Source organism: Capricornis sumatraensis, chromosome 3 (assembly GCF_032405125.1).
Source record: "Capricornis sumatraensis isolate serow.1 chromosome 3, serow.2, whole genome shotgun sequence".
Taxonomy (NCBI): Eukaryota; Metazoa; Chordata; class Mammalia; order Artiodactyla; family Bovidae; genus Capricornis; species Capricornis sumatraensis.
Genome location: NC_091071.1, coordinates 92,734,396 through 92,755,019, shown reverse-complemented (window position 1 = coordinate 92,755,019; position 20,624 = coordinate 92,734,396).

Below are 20,624 nucleotides of genomic sequence, written 5' to 3'. Positions count from 1 at the left end.
GTCATATGTGCTCTAACAGGATTCTGAGAAGGTAACTTTATTTTGCCTCATGTCCCATATCACAATCTCTAATTACTCAAGTTTATTTATCTACCTATTTATCATCTGTCCTTTGTACTACTAGACTGTAAATTCTGTGAGAGAGAGTTTCTCTCACATATTCATCACAGTATCCCTAGAGCATGGCATGGTTTCTAGCAGAGTAGAAGCTCAGTAAATATCTGACTGACTGCCTGGAGAAATGGATGCAAGGATGGGACTAGAGAGATTGATAGGGACAAGATCATGCAGGGCTTTTGATCTAAGCCGGGAAAGAGACTAAAATCCAAAGCGCAGTGGAAAGCAGAGTTTTAAGGAGGAGCTTGAACTGTGTTGTGTGTTAAGGTCACTGGCAGCTGTCTGGAAAGTATATTGAAGGTGTGTAAGAGTGAGAAGGTGAGACCAGTTAGTTAGGAGACTGTTAACGCCAGCCTAAGCTAGAAAGACTGTAAGAGCCCTTCTAGCTTTGTATTCTAGTCGTTGCCTACATTTGCCAGTCTTACTCTCTTATTTTACTCGTTACCCCATTTTCCCCCTACTTTTTACTTAAGAAAAATGGATAGCTTATTGTGCATATGAGAACTGAATACAACGTCTCCCAAAAAACTCAAAAAGAGACAAAATCCAAGCCAGAGATTACTGAATTTTTTGTGGCAAATTCTTGTCTTTAGATTCTATGCATCTGCTAGTTACTTATTTATTTACCATTTTTATTTCTCTCTGGAACTTTGGCTTTACTTCTTTTTTCAAATGTCTATTTTTTTTTAAAGAATATTACCTTTTGATTGTTTTATCATGTAATATACTGTATTGTTGACGTGACTGATGATTCAGGAGCAGAAACCAGCATATTTTATATCTTAATTCTTAGGAATTTGATATCTTTACAGCTTATCAAGATCTTGCAATAAAAGCTGAAAGGATAAATAGTTAATACTATGGGCTATTATTTTTACTCAGGGCTATTGCTTCTGTTAAGTAGTTAGCTTGAATATTTTTATCTGAAAGATTTCAAGCCTGTACTGTTGGTGGGAGGGGGAGGTGATGCTTGGCGCAATCAACTGTATTGGCAGAAGTTCAGCAGCATCATCTTTGACTAGGAAAAACTGCATTATTACACAGAGATAAAGCCAAAAGAGACGTTAAACATCACTGCATTTAGAAATATAATGGTAGCTGCCTCTTTTCATTTGGTTTCATTTCTTTTCATTTTGGATGTAGGTAAAGCTAACTGTCTGTCTTTGGTTAGCCACCTTCTTCTGTTAATTCACCCTGTAAATTTATAGGCGACTTTATTTATTATTATCTTAAATAAAGTAATTAGGCTTTGTGCTACTTGGCAGTATAGTTTCACATAGCAAAATTAGTACGTGGAATTTGCTAATTATTTCTGTGTAGGCTTGGAGTTGAAATTAACTTCTGTAAGGACACTTTTAAATGGTTTGGGGAGAAATGATAAGTCAAAACTTAAAGAAAATGATAAAAATGAGTAAGGGTAGTTATAAGATATTAATTATTCAAGATGGGCATGGTAATAGTAAAGCAATTTGGTTAGTAGGCATTCAGAAGAATAAAATGCCTTTCTAAATAATCATCCTTTTATTCCATATAAATGTTATATAACAAATCTTTCCAGGTAGCCTTTTAAGATATTCTCTTCCTTAGTTCTTTAGAGATACATAATACTTGGCTTGGGTGTTGAATTAGGGAATAAATTGTTATTTATATTGTTTGTTAAAATGTAAATAGAGATTGCCTCTTGCCTGAGGGGGCTAGAAATAATAGAAGCAGTTAAATTAGGAGAGTTTAACTCCCGAGAGGACCAGACAGACTATCACGTACTATTTCCTCCATTAACTACCTTATCAGAATGGTTTTTCTGAAGAATAAGCTATTCAAACTGAAGAATGAAATAAAATGGAAAGATGAGGGTCAGAGAAGAATGTTGTTATATTTTTTCTTTTTGAATCAGTGAAAGGTAGTTTTGATCTTTCATCCACAGATCTGATCTTTCATTTAAAAAATCGCCCTCCATCAAAATTTGTAATTCTTAGTCTAGCAGCATATATTTAGCAACACTTATTAAGCAGTAGTTTTATGATTAATACCTAGTTGTATTTCCATGATATGGAAAGATACCAGCTCACTAAGCTAGAGAGCCTAAGAGTAGATGAACCTAGTCTGTTACAAAATTGTAGAATTTCTGCTATTGGAACGTGTGGTTACTTAGTAAGGACTAGTTATAGAAGCTGTCTCTTTGGTACAAGGGTAGCTGTTGCTTGAAAAGAATGGGTTTCTCAAAAACAAACAGCAGTAGGTCCTTCATCTCAAATTCGATGAAAGTAGTTAATTATGCAGTGTGGGGACAGGTATATTAGAAAGAATAAGCATTCTGTAGGGAGAAGACGTGGATGTTGGGCCTTTCTTTATCATGATGTGATATACCATGTGAACTTGGGAAAATTCCATAACCTTAGTTGATTCATCTGTAAAATGGAGTTTATAGTACTGCCTCACAAGATTACAGTGAGGATCAAAGGCTATAGACATAAACACACTCATATCATATATATGTGTATATGTATACACACACATATATGGAAGCTTTAAAACTTCAAAATATTATTCCAAATGGGTTAGTCGCTAAGTCGTGTCCGTCTCTTGCAACCCCATGGACTATACCACGCCAGGCTCCTCTGTCCATGGGAGTCTCCAGGCAAGAATCCTGGAGTGGGTTGCCATTTCCTTTTGCAAGTATTTGTAATTAATACAGTGATTTTTTTTTTCAAGGAGAGCAATAGGAAAGGTTCAAATGAACTACAGTAACACTTTAAATTCAGAATTTGTGGTTCTTCATCAACAGACATTTATTTTTACTCTAATTCTTCTGTGAATAAAGGATTTGACTCTGTGAACAACCGAATATAAAATCTTAGAGGAAGATCCATTCCTTACAGTGACTGATAGTTCTTACAACAAATCAACTGCTTCTTATTCCTCCAAGCGTTTTTTTACCCACTTGCCTTCCATTAGTCCTTACGAGGAGGTGGACCATACCCAACTTATTCACGGTAGTTTCCTCAGTATTTGACACCTAATAGGTGTTTAACCAGAGAAGGCAATGGCACCCTGCTCTAGTACTCTTGCCTGGAAAATCTCATGGACGGAGAAGCCTGGTGGCCTGCAGTCCATGGGGTCGCTAAGAGGAGGACACGACTGAGCGACTTCACTTTGACTTTTCACTTTCATGCATTGGAGAAGGAAATGGCAACCCACTCCAGTGTTCTTGCCTGGAGAATCCCAGGACGGGGGAGCCTGGTGGGCTGCCGTCTATGGGGTCGCACAGAGTCGGACACGACTGAAGCGACTTAGCAGCAGCAGCAGGTGTTTAACAAATATTTGTGAATGAATATTGAGTGCTTTCAAGTGCTTAGAATAGGGGCCACAGACTTTTTTGTAACGGACCAGATAGTAAATATTTTAGTCAGTCTCTCTCGCAGCTACTCAGCTCTGTTAGTTGTAACACAGAAGCAGTCATAGACAGTACGTAAATGGATCAGTGTGACTGTGATCCAATAAAACTTTATTTATAGATACTGAAATTTGAATTTCATATGATTTTCATATGTCACAAAATCGTGTATTCTTGTTTTCAACCATTTGAAAATGTAAAAACCATTGTTCAGCAGCTGTACAAAATCAAGTTGCAAAGTGGATTTGACCCACTGGCAACAGTTTACTAGCCCCTGGGGTAGCATATTGTATAAGTAGCACCCTCCCCTAGCTTAGAAATAAATATGTTCCAAAAACTTTGTTTGGAACCCAGGAAGCATTTTCTTATAGGATCATTGTCATCTGTGTTGGTTACATTCCCAGACCAATCTACAAGCCTGTTTTACCTTCAGTGTTCTGAATTCCAGCAGTACAACTTTATCCCCGGGAATAACACTGTCTCTGAGGGAATATGGATTTAATATTCCTTCCTGGACCAGAAGGAACACAGACTTTCCCCAGCACTATCAGGATTTCCTTCTTCCCTGTTCTCTTCATTTTGAGTACCCTACTCCCTGGGACTTTAGAAGGGTGGTGTGGTCACAAGACCAAAAAGCTTTGTGTGTATGGTTAGGTGGGAGAAAGGTGGCAGGGAAAGAAGGATGAAAGAAAACAGAAAATATCAAGATGAATCGCACACAGTAAGAGTAGTATTGCTCTGTGAAACCTTAGTTACGTGTGTCTATATGAGCTGGGCCACAGTGAGAATGTATGTATTTCTTACTGTGATTGATGATCAGAATGTTTGAAAGCCTGTGTTCTAAGGGTTTGAGATGCAGATCCCGAGACCTTTTTTATCCTTTATTGTATGTGAGAGCCAAATGAAAATATAAAGTAAGCCTCTTGACCACTTAGGACAGTGTGTTTCTGGTAAAGTTACCTTATGAGGTGGTTACCTGTTTTACAGATGAGAAAACAGGGTCATGCAGCTAATAAGCATCACAGTTGAGATTCGAATACGTATTCTTACCTTGCTTAAGAATATCTGCTTCATCCAGTATACCACGTTGTTTTTCCTTGTGGGGAAAGAAGGAAAAAAGCTGTGCATGACTTCCATTGAGTTGGAAAAACATCACAATTGTTGGCAACTCACCAGGTTTCTTGAGACATTGATTTAAATATTAGGACAGGGCCACTGGAAGAAAATAGTAACTGTATGAAGAGTGACATGATGTGTTAGAAAAGGGGGGCTCTGTCATTTTACCTTTAATTTTTCTTCTTTGTTCTCCTTGCTCCTTCATATCTCACCACCAATATGGGCCGCTAACTCATACTAGAAACAGCAAGGGTTTCTAGTGGGGAAAGAGTAACATAATCTTGTCTTTAGCTGAAAGGAGAATGAGGAGGGAAACCCAAGTAGCTAGGCCACCTGGTCATCCAGGTGAATTGGCTGTTCCCAAGTGGCGGTGTGTAAGTGGGTACATATAGAAAAGGACCTGCTATTACTTGTGCTACAAGCAGAAATCTTGACTTTGAAGACTTGTAGCTTTGATATGCTAATTGAGAATAGTTCTTTTTTAGTCATTAAAGGAAAACCTCTCTTAAACAGTACTTGGTTAACTAGACTTCGTTACCCATTTTAAGTACTTAAATTTCAGAAGGCATGTTTAAGATATCTCTTTCTCATACGTGTTGAATTAGGAAGTCTGGTGACAACAAATTTATGCTGATTTTGATGTCTAACTTGATTTGGAATTGTCTTGGGAAGAGGTTGGGGCTTCCCTGGTGGTTCAGTTGGTAAAGAGTCTGCCTGCAATACAGGAGACCCCAGTTTGATCCCTCGGTTGGGAAGATCCCGTGGAGAAGGAAATGGCAGCCCACTCCAGTATTCTTGCCTGGGAAATCCCATGGACAGAGGAATCTTGTGGGCTACAGTCCATGGGGTCATAAGAGTTCAACACGACTTAATGACTAAACCTACCTAAACCTGGGAAGAGGTAGATTTGATAGGAAGGCTGTTGTTCTTAATTAGAAATGTAACAAAATCATAGCAGACAAATAACTGGTTAATTGAATGGAAGGATGACAAACACTTGTAAAGCGTTCTCAGGCTGAAGTGAGATTCTTGATTTTGCAATGGGACTTACTAATTTATATAGAAAAAGTTTCAACTGGTAATACCTGAAGATTTGGACTTGATATTTTTAGCCTTATCTCTTACCTTGATGGTACTGCTTACCATGTTCTGTATTATAATTGCCAGCTAATGTGTCTGTCTTCCAGCTGACTTGGAATTGTTTTAGACTCATTCATTGTAGTGCTGAGTTAGTGTTCAATGTAGGTCAAGAGCTTTGGAGCCAGAGTGGCAGATCAGGTATCTTGGCTCCATTATTTTCTGTCTCTGTGATCTAGGGGCAAGTTATGTAGCCTATCTGTGCTATGGTTTTCTCATCTGGAAAATGCAAATAATAATGGTATTTACTTTATAGAGTTGTTACAAGGGGTAGGTGAGTTAATATAGTAAAGTGCATTGAATGATGTCTGGTGTATAGTAAGCATTCGGAATAGCTCAAAAATATTAGTTGAAAAATAAAACAGACTGGGAGAAAATATTCACAATGTTTGATAATATTCACAGTATTTGTTATCTGTAATAAACAAGGAACTCTTAAGACTCAACAAGAAGAAAGCAAACAACCCAGTTAAAAAATGGGCCAAAGACTTTGACAGATACCTCACCAGAGATGATACACAGATGGTAAATAGCATATGGTCAAATAAGCATATGATATCATCAAGGAAATGGAATTTAAAAACAACTAGGTACCACTACACACTTATTAGAATGGCCAAAATCTGAAACACTGATGCCACCAACTGCTTGCAGTGATATGGAACAACAGGAACTCATTCATTTCTGGTAGGAATGCAAAATGGTATAACTACTTTGAAAGACAGTTTGGTGGTTTCTTAAAAAACTAAAAATCTTCTTACCATATGATCCAGCAGTCACACATCTTGGTATTTACCAAGGAAATTGAAAACATGTTCACACAGAAGCCTGTATGTAGATGTTTCTAGCAGCTTTATTCCTAATTGCCAAAATTTGGAAGAACCAAAATGTCCTTCAGTAGGTTAATTGATAAACTATGATACCTCCAGATAACGATGTATTTTTCAGCATTAAAAGAAATGAGCTCTCAAGTCATGAAAAGACATGGAGCAACCTTAAATGCATATTACTAAGTGCTAGTCTGAAAAGGCTACCTAATTGTATGGTTACCACTATATGGTATCTGAAAGAAGAAAAAGTATGGAGACAATAAAGTGATGAGTGGTTGCCAGGAGTTGGGTGGGAGGAAAGGGATGAATAGGCAGAGAATGGAGGACTTTTAGGGCAATGGAAATGCTCTGTATCATTTTATACTGATGGATGTATGTCACATGTATTTGATGGAACCCATGGAATGAATGTACATCATTAAGAGTGAACCCTAAACCATGGACTTTGGCTAATTGTGATGTGTCTGTGTAGGTTGGTCTTTAGTAACAAGTGCAGCACTCTGGTGATTGACGTTGATAATGAGGGAGGCTATGCATGTGTGGGATTAGAGAGTATATGGGATATTTCTGCACCTTCCTTTCAATTTTATTGTGAACCTAAAACTGCTCTAAAGAAAGTCTTAAGAAGAATAGTTGCTAATGCTGCTAGTTGTTTTTGTCCAGCACAGTATATAGCTTTAAACTGTTTATTGACTATGAATAAGTGCAATATAGTAAAATTATAATCTAAAATCTGAGGGCATCCTAGTATGTTTAGTGAGAAACTGACATTTGGCAGATTGCTACAGTCTTTCGTTTAGGATACAATAGTTTTTTTCTTTATAACAGTTAAATTTATTTATATATTTATTGGGCTCTGGTTTAACTCTAAAATATCAGCTCAGGGAAGAATACAGTTGGCTCTTCCTATCCATGGGTTTTGCCTCCATGAATTTGACCAATTGGGGATCAAAACTATTTGAGGAAAAAATTCCAGAAAGTTTCAGAAACCAAAACTTGAATTTGCTGCACACTTGCAATTATTTTCATAGCATTTACATTATATTTATATCTATTTTCATAACATTTACATTGCATTAGGTATTATAAGTAGTCTAGAGATGATTTAACATATACAGAAGGATGTACAGGTTATATGTAAATACTGCACCATTTTGAATAGAAGATTTGAGCATTTGAGCATCCTGGATTTTGGTATCCTTGGGCAGGGTGGGAAAGGTGTCCTGGAACCAGTCCCTCTTGATTATCATGGGGCAACCGTACTGACATTTCCAGTTATGTAATTTGGTGGTAAAATTGTTTTATATGTAAATCTGGGGAGATCCTTTCAGAAAACTATAGAGTGAAGTAGTGCATCATTCAGTAGTATATTCCCAAATAAGAGCACCTCAAAACCTTTTATCCCAAAATGAGGTAAAGACAAAGAAAGTGGGTGTGTTAGGGGGATAACTGTAACTTCTAAAAGTGTATCTAGTTGTATTTTCTCAATATTTGAATATCATCACTTGTGGGCGACAAGCTTCTTCTTGTGCTGTGCTGTGCTTAGTCACTCAGTCGTGTCTTGACTCTTCTGTGACCCCATGGACTATAGCCTACCAGGCTCCTCTGTCCATGAGGATTCTCCAGGCAAGAATCCTGGAGTGGGTTGCCATGCCCTCCTCCAGGGGATCTTCCCAATCCAGGGATCGAACCCAGGTCTCCTGCATTGGAGGTGGATTCTTACTGACTGAACCACCAGGGAAGCTCTTTCTTCTTCTTCTTAATGCTTTATAAAGTTTTCTGAGTGATTTCATATATGTTCTTACTTGGTACTTTGTGAACCTGTTTGAGATAGGTTTCATGTTTCTTTTTGTTTTAGCTCAGATTCTAAGATAGTAGAATTAGTCTGAAGTCACTAACCAGTGGAGCTGGTCAACCCTGATTTTTAAGTTCTGTGTTCTTTTGAAAAAGTAAAGACCAACTTTTGCCTCATTATCCTCTGCTGTCTCCCACCCTTAGAGGAGGAAATGTTTGCAGCTATTCATACTAGAGGTAGTTACTTTGCAGGTCATCCTTATACCATATTTTGAGAAATTCATGCTTGACTCTGGGAAAGGGAGGAGCCAGAAGTAGCAGTACGGCAGTAGGAAGCGCTAAAGTGAGCTCTAATTCCATGGCAGAGGTGGTTTTACTCTTGCTTGGATAGCTTGATGGCAACCATCAATTCACCTATCTTAATTATTGCTGAAGGAAATTTGCAGGTAAATCCTGCCTTTGATTGCTGCAGAAGTGCTTTTATTACTTACTTTTGGTCTTGATGAAGAATGGCTAAAATTGTTTTCCTAATGGGTCATTATTAGGTACGTTCCGTTACATGTGCATCACAGTTTTACGTTTTTCTAGTACTTATATTGATCTTATTTTTGGCTGTGCTGAATCTCCATTGCTGCAGACTTGTTTCTCTAGCTGTGGTGAGCAGAAGCTACTCTGTAGTGGCTGTGTGCTGGCTTCTCTTGTTGTGGAGCATGGTCTCTGGGGTGTTGAGGGCTTCAGTAGTTGCAGCACATAGACTCAGTAGTTGCAACTTGTAGGCTCAGTGGTTACGGTTCCTGGGCTGTAGAGTAGAGGCTCAGTACTTGTGACACGTGAGCTTACTTGCTCTGCAGCGTGTGGAATCTTCCCAGATCAGGGATCGAACTAGTGTCTCCTGCACTGGCAGGGGGATTCTTTACTGCTGAGCCACCATGGAAGCCTGCACAGTTTTACATTATTGCATTTCTTTGGTCAAAATTGTAACTGGCAGGTTATGTTATAGCTCAGTCATTATATAAAACAAAGATTATTGTTTGTTAAAACACCATTATTGGTAGCCATTGCTTTTTGCATGCTCTGGGCTAAGTAGTTTTAAGTTTTAGTGATAATATGTGTTTCTCACCCTACGAGATAAATATCCCCATTTTTTAGATGAAGAAACTGAGACTCAGTGACTTGCCTAACTAAGTAGCAGAGACAATTCTGCAAAGGTCTGCAGGGATTAATTCTGTTATTCTGTTGAATCAGATATTCTAAAATGTTTATTAAAACAGGAATGACCAATTCCAGTGCAGTGTGACTTCCTTTGAATCTATTCTGCCAGAATTCCTTCCCTCTGTTCCACCCTAACAGCAGCTATTTGTGGTACTCCTCAAAACCTGATATGCAATAAAAAATGCTGTTATCAAATTGAGTTTTTGATAATATATTATGGGTACTATAGCTGATAGAGCAAAACTTTCCATCTCTTAAATGAAACTAATTGTTTGTGCACAGCTGTTTAGAGACCGAGAAACAGAATTGTTCCTTTTGGTTGTATAGTGAACCAGAATCAGAACTAGGTCAGAATTCATTTGCTCTGATCATCACTTGGGTAATTAGTGAATCAAAAGATCAAAGTAAATGCATCTTTTAAAAATTATACCTTGATTCAGAGAGGTTGAATTAATTGAAATTTGCTCATGTTGAACAAGAAATCCGAGGTTCTTTTTGACTCACATTTGAAAAAGAATTTAATGATAGTGGTTGTTGATGACTTACTTGTGGCCTGTTACCTATGCTTGGTGGGTAAGGAAGAATGTGATAGATAGATAAGTATGAGTGTTTCTGGCATTTGGATTTGGGATTCCTTTGCCTGCATTCATATTAAGACAAATCGGTAAAAAAAAAAAAAAAAAAAAAAAGATATACTCTGTTTTTCCAAATCCAAGGACTTCAGTTTTTTCTTACTGTAACTTTTAAGTTATAGATTAGCTTGCAGGAAACTGAAAGATGATGAAGACAATAGAAAAGAAAGGAAATCCCTTATTTCTGTGTTTCTTAAACTAGGAATAATGAATAAATGATGGCAAATGAGTGGTAGAATTAATAAAGCCATAGTGATTTGATTTGAATTTAAGTGATTGGATTTATAGGAAAACTTAAATATTGTTGTATCCTGAATGCATGTAGCTATGATTGAAATTATCTGTCATTTAAGGTGTACCTACTGTGTGCTCCTTAGTTAGTTTGGCTGCTCAGGTGTTTCTGATTCTGCGACCCCATGGACTGCCACTCCCTAGGCTTCCCTGTCCATCACCAGCTCCTGGAGCGTACTCAAACTCACGTCGGTGAGGCCATCCAACCGTCTCATCCTGTCATCTCCTCCTCCTGCCTTCAGTCTTTCCCAGCATCAGGGTCTTTTCCAGTGAGTTGGTTCTTTGCATCAGGTGGCCAAAGTATTAGAGTTTCAGCTTCAGCATCAGTCCTTCCAATGAATATTCAGGACTGATCTCCTTTAGGATGGACTGGTTGGATCTCCTTGCAGTCCAAGAGACTCTCAAGAGTCTTCTCCAACACCACAGTTCAAAAGCATCAATTCTTCAGCTCAGTTTTCTTTATAGTCCAACTCTCACATCCATACATGACTCCTGGAAAAACCTTAACTTTCACTAGACGGACCTTTGTTGGCAAAGTAATGTCTCTGCTTTTTAATGTACTGTCTAGGTTAGTATGCCAATTATTATGGAGGTTACAAAAGGAATGTGAAGTCATTGTCTAAGAAACAAGTCACTTTGGAGGTGATAAACCTTACACTCTAAACATAATACACATTCTGAAACTGAAAATGTAATAGAAGAAAACATTTCATGTGTTATTAAAATGATTAATGGTGTTAATAATTATTAACGGTGTTAGGCACTAACAGATGTTTCTCTCCTCTTTTTTGAAGCGGGGGAGGGGGTATGGCTTTGGTTTTCTTTTAGGACTTCACTAGGTGAGGAATCTTTTCAGATTCTACTTGGTCTAGTCTTTTTTGAGGCCTTGGCTTTCTTTCTGAATTTATTGCTGCTTAAAATAAAAGCACCAGGAGGGTAAGGATTATGGCTCTCATGTTAATCACTGCATTCCTAGTGTCCAGTGCTCAATAAATATTTATTGAATACATTAAAATGAAAGAGTCTCTCTTTTTCCTCTGTCTTCAAAAGTTTCTGTTCTCCACTGGCTTCATATCTGCGTTTTATTTTCTCTTGATTTATTATCCTAGAGTAAGTGAAATAATTCCCTCAAAGATTAATGATTTTCTGCTTGCCTAATCTAAAGGATTCTTGTTATCATATTAGGTTACTGCTTGACTTTCCTGTAACTTTGATCCTATTGTCTACCTGTTCCTTCTTGAAATTCTTTTGTCCGTTTTACTTTCTCAGTGTTTCTGACTATAGCTCCTCACACGTCAGTTTTCATTCTTCCCGTCCCTTTAGTTTGTGTTTCTCAGAGTTCAATCCCCAAGGAATTCTTCATCTATATACTCTCCTTGTTGAAGTAATCCCGTCTCTGTTCTTTCGCTTGTAACTAAATGTAGGTGTCCATAGTTAAATCTCTAACTTTGATCTCCCTCCGGAGCTCCAGACTTAATTATTAGTCATCCAGTCAATATTAAGTATATGTCAGAACTGGGAATATAAAGATGAATAAGATACAGTCTTTGTTCTAGAGAACTCACAACTTAGTTGGAAGAGAATAATTAGTAAACTAGCAGTTATGTAGCACATTATATTAGCGTGCCTGGGACTGTAGAAAAAGATAGCCTAATTCAGTTTGGAGGGAGTCAGGTAATATTTTCCCTCAACGTTGCTTGAGATAATCAAAAGATGTTGAGGATTTCACCAGGTGAATAAAGTGGGAGGACTTGTTACGTTGTGAAGTCCGGTGCATGTGCTTTTTGGTGATGAGACAGCCATATGGAAACCTCAGGGTCTGAGGATGTACAGCCTCAGCACAGAGAGTGGGAATTGTCCAGTCAGTGAAGCCAGTGTCTGTGCCAGCAAAGTGGTATGAAGTGTTAAATCTAGGGGAGAGAGGTGGCTGTAAGAACAAGAGAGTCATTTGTAGAGTTCACTACTCAATCAAAAGCAGTGTGTGTAAGATAATCATCTCAACTAAGCCTCTGAAAGTGATGCTTTCTAGATTTGCCCTTTTCTGTGATTCCTGTTGTATAGTTTAATAGTGGTCATAGTACTTTCGGGCTTCCCCGACGGCTTAGCTGGTCAAGAACTCACCTGCCAGTGCAGGAGCTACAAGAGACGCAAATTTGATTCCTGACTCAGGAACATTCCCTGGAGAAGGAGATGGAAACCTGCTCCAGTATTCTTGCCTGGAGAATCCAGTGGACAGAGGAGCCTGGTGGGCTGTATTCCATGGGGTTGCAAAGAGTCGGACATGATTGAGTGCACACGCACACACACACACAGTAAATCAGCGTGGAGCATCTCAGGCTTTAATAGGCATGTGAATCACTTGGAGATAATCTTAAAATGCAGATGCTGATTCGTTGTATCTGGAGTGGGGCCTGAGGGTCTACCTTTCTAATAAGCTCCTGGTGATGCCATGCTGCCAGTTCCTGTACTTTTAAGTAGAAATGGACCAAAGGAGCCAAAAGTGGCCAAAGGGAGAGGAGACAGCTTAAATGGGACGTGAGTAATTACTACGTTTGAGGAACTGGAATTAGTTCATGAGACCTAGATCATAAGGCATATTATGGGGTATGGTGGAGCAGTGATGAGTGAGAATGTAGAGATAGGCAGGGATCAGAACTTAATTTCCGAAGGAGTATTCCCAGGTGGTGCTAGTGGTAAAGAACCCGCCTGCCAGAGCAGGAGACACAATACTCATGGGTTCGATCCCTGGGTCAGGAAGATCCCCTGGAGGAGGAAATGGCAACCCACTCAAGTTTTCTTGCCTGGAGAGTCCCATGGACAGAGAAGCCTGGTGGAGTACAGCCGATGGGGTCGTAAAGAGTCGTACATGACTAAAGGGACTTACCACACACCACATTAACTTTATGCTGAAGGCTGTGGAAGGGCCATTTTGAGCCAGAGAATGCTTTGTCAGATTAGTGCTATTTAAAATTTAGCATAAAGAGATGCGTTAAATTTTCATCAGAGAGAGGTCAAAGTACTTGTGGCTCATGCTCATAGAGTAGCTGATGATATAGATCTAAGCTGGGGAAGGATTTGAGTTTTTAGCCAATAGATTTACAGGCATGAATCAATTTGGCAGGAGAAAGAAAAAAGAAAACCAAAGATCAAAACACTGGAAAATACTAACTTTTTCAGGATGGGGGAAAGGACAAGGAAGAGCTCGTAGAGGAGACCTGAATGTGGCCAGAAAGGTAGAAGGAAAACAAGCATAGCGTCATTGTAAGAAACCTTGGTGGAGGAGACATTTGACAGTGCCAGAGAGCTCAAATAAGATAGAACCTGAAAAGTTAACCACTAGATTTTTAAATTTGGAGATTATTTGTAACTTTAGCAAGAAGCATTTCAGTGGAATGGTGGAGACAAAAACAGTGTTGTAGAAGAAGCTGGGGAATGCATTGTGGATAAGGAAATAGGTTTGGCGGCGGTCGATTACTTTTTAGGAGATGTTGGCTGAGCAGGGGTGTAAAGAGATGGAAAGAAAGCTAAAGTTGAGATATTTATGTGTTTGAGGAGCTGGTTCAGGAGAGAGCTTATAGAAAGAGGAAGATTACAATTTAAACCTTTTGGAGCCAGATACTTGGGTACCATCTTCAGCGCTTTGCTTCTTAGAGTTCTGCCAAACCCACAAAATTTTTACCTTCTGGTTATTGCTGAATCTGTTCTTGCTTGCCTGTTCCAATCACCGGTGTGTTAGTTCTACCCTTACTATTCCTTGTCTGGACTCTTAAATGGACCTTTCTCTCCCCCAAACAAAGCAAACAAAGAGGCACCAGGGAAAAAAGAAAAATCTGTCTTCTGTACTCTGTGTTAGAAACCATGGAGATGATAGATACTGAGATCTATCGTGAATGTGCAGATCTGACCCTGACACTCGACAGCTTAAGTCCCCTGAACTGACTTCATCACCTACACAGGATTTTCAACATCAAGCTTTTTAACATGATTTATAACACTCCTTGGGCTTGCCTGGTGGCTTAGTGGTAAAGAACCTGCCTGCCAACGAAGGAGACATTGGTTCTGTCCCTGGGTCAGAAAGATGCCCTGGCAACCCACTCCAGTGAAATCCCATGGACAGAGGAGCCTGGCGGGCTACAGTTCATGGGATGTCAAAAGAATTGGACACAGCTGAGTGACTTAAAAACAGTAGTACCCTCTGGAACTCTTCATTTCCAGCTTTATTTCCTCTTACCACCACCTTCTGCTTTGATCCTGCAACACTAAGAAAACTCCTCTCTTCTCTCCCCTTCTGCCAAACTCTTTCTTTCACCTGCCAAACTCTTTCTCTCCTCTCCCCACATACTTGTTTTTTTGCCTCCAGACTCTACTCATTTTCTACTTCCTGCAGTTCCTGTGGGGCTGCTCTTTCCTAGCAAACTCTGATGTACTCCTTTCTGTGTTCCCATAGTGTCTTACTTGTCCACTTATTATCATACTTCCTAAATTATTGACACCTGCTCCAGTTTTCTCCTACGTTATCGACACTTGCTCCAGTTTTCTCTGTTTACATTAGATTTGTAAGCAATTTGTCTATTTTGTCTCTAAGTTCTTGCTGCCCGCCTCAGTTCTGGTAGAGTTGGTGCTCAAGTCATGTTCTTTGATTAGATATAAGAAGAATTGTATGTGGGGGTGGTTGTTTTTAATTGGACCTGGGAAGAATGGTAGGATTCCAACAACTGGCCTTTGATGAGGAAGAAGAGTTGCTACAGAGTGACCAGCATAATGTAAGAGCATTGAGATGGTAAATATAATACCTATAGATAGGCTGAATACTTCTTTTAGACAGAAAAGAAAAGGTAGAAAATGTAACAGAAATATAATTCGAAAACTAACTTGGGTACAGATGAGATAAGGCCTTAGCTGCTATTCTTTAAGATTTTTATTTTCCTTTCCCCCCCGTAACAACCCTTGTGGATTTTTAAATTGAGAAGTAACACCAACTCTTGAATTCTGAGTAAAAGCTCTGTTTCTTCTTGAAGTATCCATGTAGAATAACTTGTCTATTTTGTGCAAAGTTTTAGAAATTTCTGCTTTTAAAAAAATTCCTTTTCTAAGGATTATAATATGTTGCCCTTTAGGGATATATTACTGTTTTCTGTTATTTTAATATTTTAAAAAAGTATCCATGATTACTTCTGTTTTTTTTCCCCCCTCACATTGATTATCAGTTAATAAGGGCAGTTTACATTATTTTTCCTTTAATATTAGAAATTAATATTAAAGGGGAAACATTAAATTTCTATATTTTTAATATTAATATTAAAGGAAAATACTAATTCCTTTAATATTCTAATATTACAAATTTCTACCCTTAAGAGAACTTTCTAAAGTTGCTTCCTTTTTTGCATGGTAACTTGCTTCCTAGAATTGTTTGTTGAAATCTGTAAGTCTGCAGGTATTGCTTTACCTGTGTTTTTCCAGATTGTAAAAATATTAAAATTGGTTGTACATCATTCATAAGGGAGCCTAACTGTTGACTCTTGCCTTTTGTATATTCCCTTAAAGCAGTGACCAATTTATGGTTGTGAGATACTTTCAGTTGTGTTACAGTGTGATACTGTGGAATTGTGGAAAGAAATCCAGGAGTGAATGTTTTTGTGGAACTATCAGACAAGATTAGGTCAAAGAAGGGAATAGCATATAGGGTTCAACAGTTATTCACAGGGGTTGCCCTTTATTGTGTTCCTGTAGAGAAAATGAAACCTGTGACCTATGCTTATGCTGTAGTTGAGAAAATTCTATGTCTAAGTCAACAGTAAATGGTATGATAGAGTTTATATTTAAATGCTAAGTTGCATGAGAAAACAGCTGAATACCAGTTGAGTATGAAATTCAAGACCAAATGAATCATCAAAAGGTAAATGTGTCCTGAAGAACTTCATAAAGGAAGCTGGACTTAGTGAGCCTTAGATAAATTGAAATTTAGATAGATGGGAAAGTGGTTAAGAGTTGAGGAAGGAAGGGTGAAGGCAGGGATAGGAGCTAAAATAGGGAGGGACAGTGAGGCAGCGTATTTGTGTTGAGTGAGGTATGGATGTGCCTGGGGGTATAGGAGAGGGTGGATGTGGGCACTGTGAGACCTGTGTGGTTGTGTGAAGCTTGTGGGGATGTGTGAGGAGAGAGGATGTGAGGGTATGTAGAAGTTGTGAAGGTATGCAGCGGTGTGTAAGAGGAAGGAGTGTGTAGGGGTGGGAAGGTATTGTGGGGTATGTGAGAGTAAGATGTGTGTTGAGGATATGTGTGTGGGGATATGATGGTATGCAAGAGAGTATGTGTAGGGATGTGAGAGAAGCCGGGGGAATGTGTGGGTTTGAGAGGAGGGTGTGTGTGGAGGGTGTCAGTGTGTATTCTTCTCAAAGCAAAGAACAATTTTTAGTGGAGTGAAAAATGTCTGAAATATAATGAAACCATCAATATTCAAACATGCCTGTTAGTCATTGTGGTGCTCACATGTAGCATTGTAGAAGGAAATGGCAACCACTCCAGTATTCTTGCCTGGAGAATTCATGGAGAAAGGAGGCTGGCAGCCTGTAGTCCATGGGGTCGCAAAGAGTTGGACCTGACTGAGTGACTGTCACTCTCACTCTTGTTAGCATAGCATCACATTCAGTGTGGGCCTGTTTCTTCCTCCCTTTAATATTCTATCTGGTGATCTCTGTCACTTGCTTAATCAAAAATGTACTTTTAATCTCAGATAACTGCGTATCTGCATTTTTTGAGTTAGTCTCTTGAGTAAAAGTGTATCTTGCCAGAGTACTGAATTTAACAAGCACTTCTGTTAAATTTTGATTTTTCTTGTTCGTGCATTTGCAGCTTGAGAGCAGTTGTTACACTTTGTACAGTTCTTCACTGTCTAGTACCCCGTGAGCTGCTTAGGACACAGTTTCACCCTTTACTCTTTCAGGCCTACTGGCCTGTAAAATCACCATGCGGGCACTCTGATACCATAGGTAATTGGTAATAGGTAGGTAATAGATACCATAGGATAATAGGTAATTATCATACATCTTTTAGTTGTAAAACCTGTTTTGCCTGGGTTTTCTCTTTTCTTACTTCTGTTAATCCACTCACTGTATTGTGGAAACTCCACTATTTCCTTCTTCCCTTTTAATGAGCTTCCTTTTTCATTGTTTCTCAGTATAGGCTGCTTTTTGCATTTGTGCCTTTATTTTCCCTCAGTACCCTCTTCCTTCAATAGGTATCTTTACTTTCCAAATATATCTATAATCTTTTTCATAACTGCTTCTTCTGTGAAGCCTTTTCAAATTAATCCTATTTTTTTAAATCACTTTGTCTTCACATTCCTCATGTACTTTGTTTGCAACAGGCAAAAAGTTATTTTAAATAATTTCTAAAATTTTTATATATCTAATATCCAGAGTGAATTGCAGATTCCCCGAGGACAGAAAGTAAGTAAAGTAAAATCGCTCAGTCGTGTCAGACTCTTTGCGACCCCATGGACTGTAGCCCATCAGGCTCTTCCATCCGTGGAATTTTCTAGGCAAGAGTACTGGAGTGGGTTACCATTTCCTTCTCCAGGGGATCTTCCCGACCCGGGGATCAAACCCGGCTCTCCCACGTGGTGGGTAGACGCTTTTACCCTCTGAGCCACCAGGGAATCCTCTTTTTTCTTTTGGTATATTTCCCTACACTTTGCATACTCTGAGCCCTTAGATATGGGTATCCATCCATCTCTCGGTTTGGAACTCCCCTCCTGTGTCTAGAGGTCATACATGGAGAGGTGTTTCTCCTGCAATGTTGTACATTCTAGTTCTTACACTTGTGGATTTTTATGATACTAAGAATTTTTTAAGAAGACATTTTCTCCTTCTTTTTGGTCATTGTTGAGTAAATGCCAACAAGCTAGTACCTCATTACTAAATTAATTGCTAAATTAGCTTTTTCCTACTCTTACCTTCTGCTAATCACTCTCTTTGCATTTTAATACCTAAGAATTTTGAAAGAACTGGGACCTGATTAAACTTAAAAGCTTTTGCACAGCAAAGGAAACTGTAAGCAAGGTGAAAAGACAACCCTCAGAATGGGAGAAAATAATAGCAAATGAAACAACTGACAAAGGATTAATTTCCAAAATACACAAGCAGCTCATACAACTCAATGCCAGAAAAACAAACAACCCAATCAAAAAGTGGAAAAAGGACTTAAACAGATGAAGACATACAGATGGCTAACACACACAGGAAAAGATGCTCAACATTGCTCATTATTCAGTTCAGTTCAGTTGCTCAGTCATGTCCGACTCTTTGCGACCCCATGAATCGCAGCACGCCAGGCCTCCCTGTCCATCACCAACTCCCGGAGTTCACTCAAACTCATGTGCATCGAGTCGGTGATGCCATCCAGCCATCTCATCCTCGGTTGTCCCCTTCTCCTCCTGCCCCTAATCCCTCCCAACATCAGAGTCTTTTCCAATGAGTCAACTCTTCGCATGAGGTGGCCAAAGTATTGAAGTTTCAGCTTCAGCATCATTCCTTCCAAAGAACACCCAGGACTGATCTCCTTTAGGATGGACTGGTTGAATCTCCTTGCAGTCCAGGGGACTCTCAAGAGTCTTCTTCAGCACCACAGTTCAAAAGCATCAATTCTTCGGTGCTCAGCTTCTTCACAGTCCTACTCTCACATCCATACATGACCACTGGAAAAACCATTGCTCATTATTAGAGAAATGCAAATTAAAACTACAATGAGATATCACCTCATACCCATCAGAATGGCCATCATCAAAAAGTCTGAAAACAATAAAGGCTGGAGAGGATGTGGAGAAAAGGGAACACTCGTTCACTGTTGGTGGTATTGTAAATTGATACAGCTGCTGTGGAAGACAGTATGGAGATTCCTTAAAAAGCTAGGAATAAAGCCACCATATAACCCAGCAGTCCAACTCCTAGGCATATACCTACCCTGAGGAAACCAAAATTGAAAAAGACACATGTATCCTATTGTTCATTGCAGCACTATTTACAGTAGCTAGACCATGGAAGCAACCTACATGTCCATCGACATATGAATGGGTAAAGAAGTTGTGGTACATGTACACAATGGAATATTAGCCGGCCATAAAAAAGGAATGCATTTTAGTCAGTTCTGATGAGGTGGACGAACATAGAACCTATTCTACAGAGTGAAGTGAGTCAGAAAGAGAAAGATAAATATTGTATTCTAACACATGTATATGGAATCTAGAAAAATGGTACTGAATAATTTATTTACAGGGTTCCTGTGAAAGTGCTGCACTCAGTATGTCAGCAAATTTGGAAAACTCAACAGTGGCCACAGGACTGGAAAAGTTCAGTTTTCATTCCAATCCCAAAGAAAGGCAATGCCAAAGAATGCTCAAACTACCACACAGTTGCATTCATCTCACACGCTAGTAAAGTAATGCTCAAAATTCTCCAAGCGAGGCTTCAGCAGTACGTGAACCGTGAACTTCCAGATCTTCAAGCTGGTTTTAGAAAAGGCAGAGGAACCAGAGATAAAATTGCCAACACCCGCTGGATCATGGAAAAAGAAAGAGAGTTCCAGAAAAACATCTATTTCTCCTTTATTGACTATGCCAAAGCCTTTGACTGTGTGGATCACAATAAAGTATAGAAAATTCTGAAAGAGATGGGAATACCAGACCACCTAACCTGCCTCTTGAGAAACCTGTATTCAGGTCAGGAAGCAACAGTTAGAACTGGACATGGGACAACAGACTGGTTCCAAATAGGAAAAGGAGTACATCAAGGCTGTATATTGTCACCCTGCTTATTTAACTTCTATGCAGATTACATCATGAGAAACGGTGGGCTGGAAGAAGCACAAGCTAGAATCAAGATTGCCGGGAGAAATATCAATAACCTCAGATATGCAGATGACACCACCCTTATGGCAGAAAGTGAAGAAGAACTAAAGAACCTCTTGATGAAAGTGAAAGAGAAGAGTGAAAAAGTTGGCTTAAAGCTCCACATTCAGAAAACGAAGATCATGGCATCCCGTCCCATCTCTTCATGGCAAGTAGATGGAGAAACAGTGGAAACAGTGTTGACAGAGGATGAGATG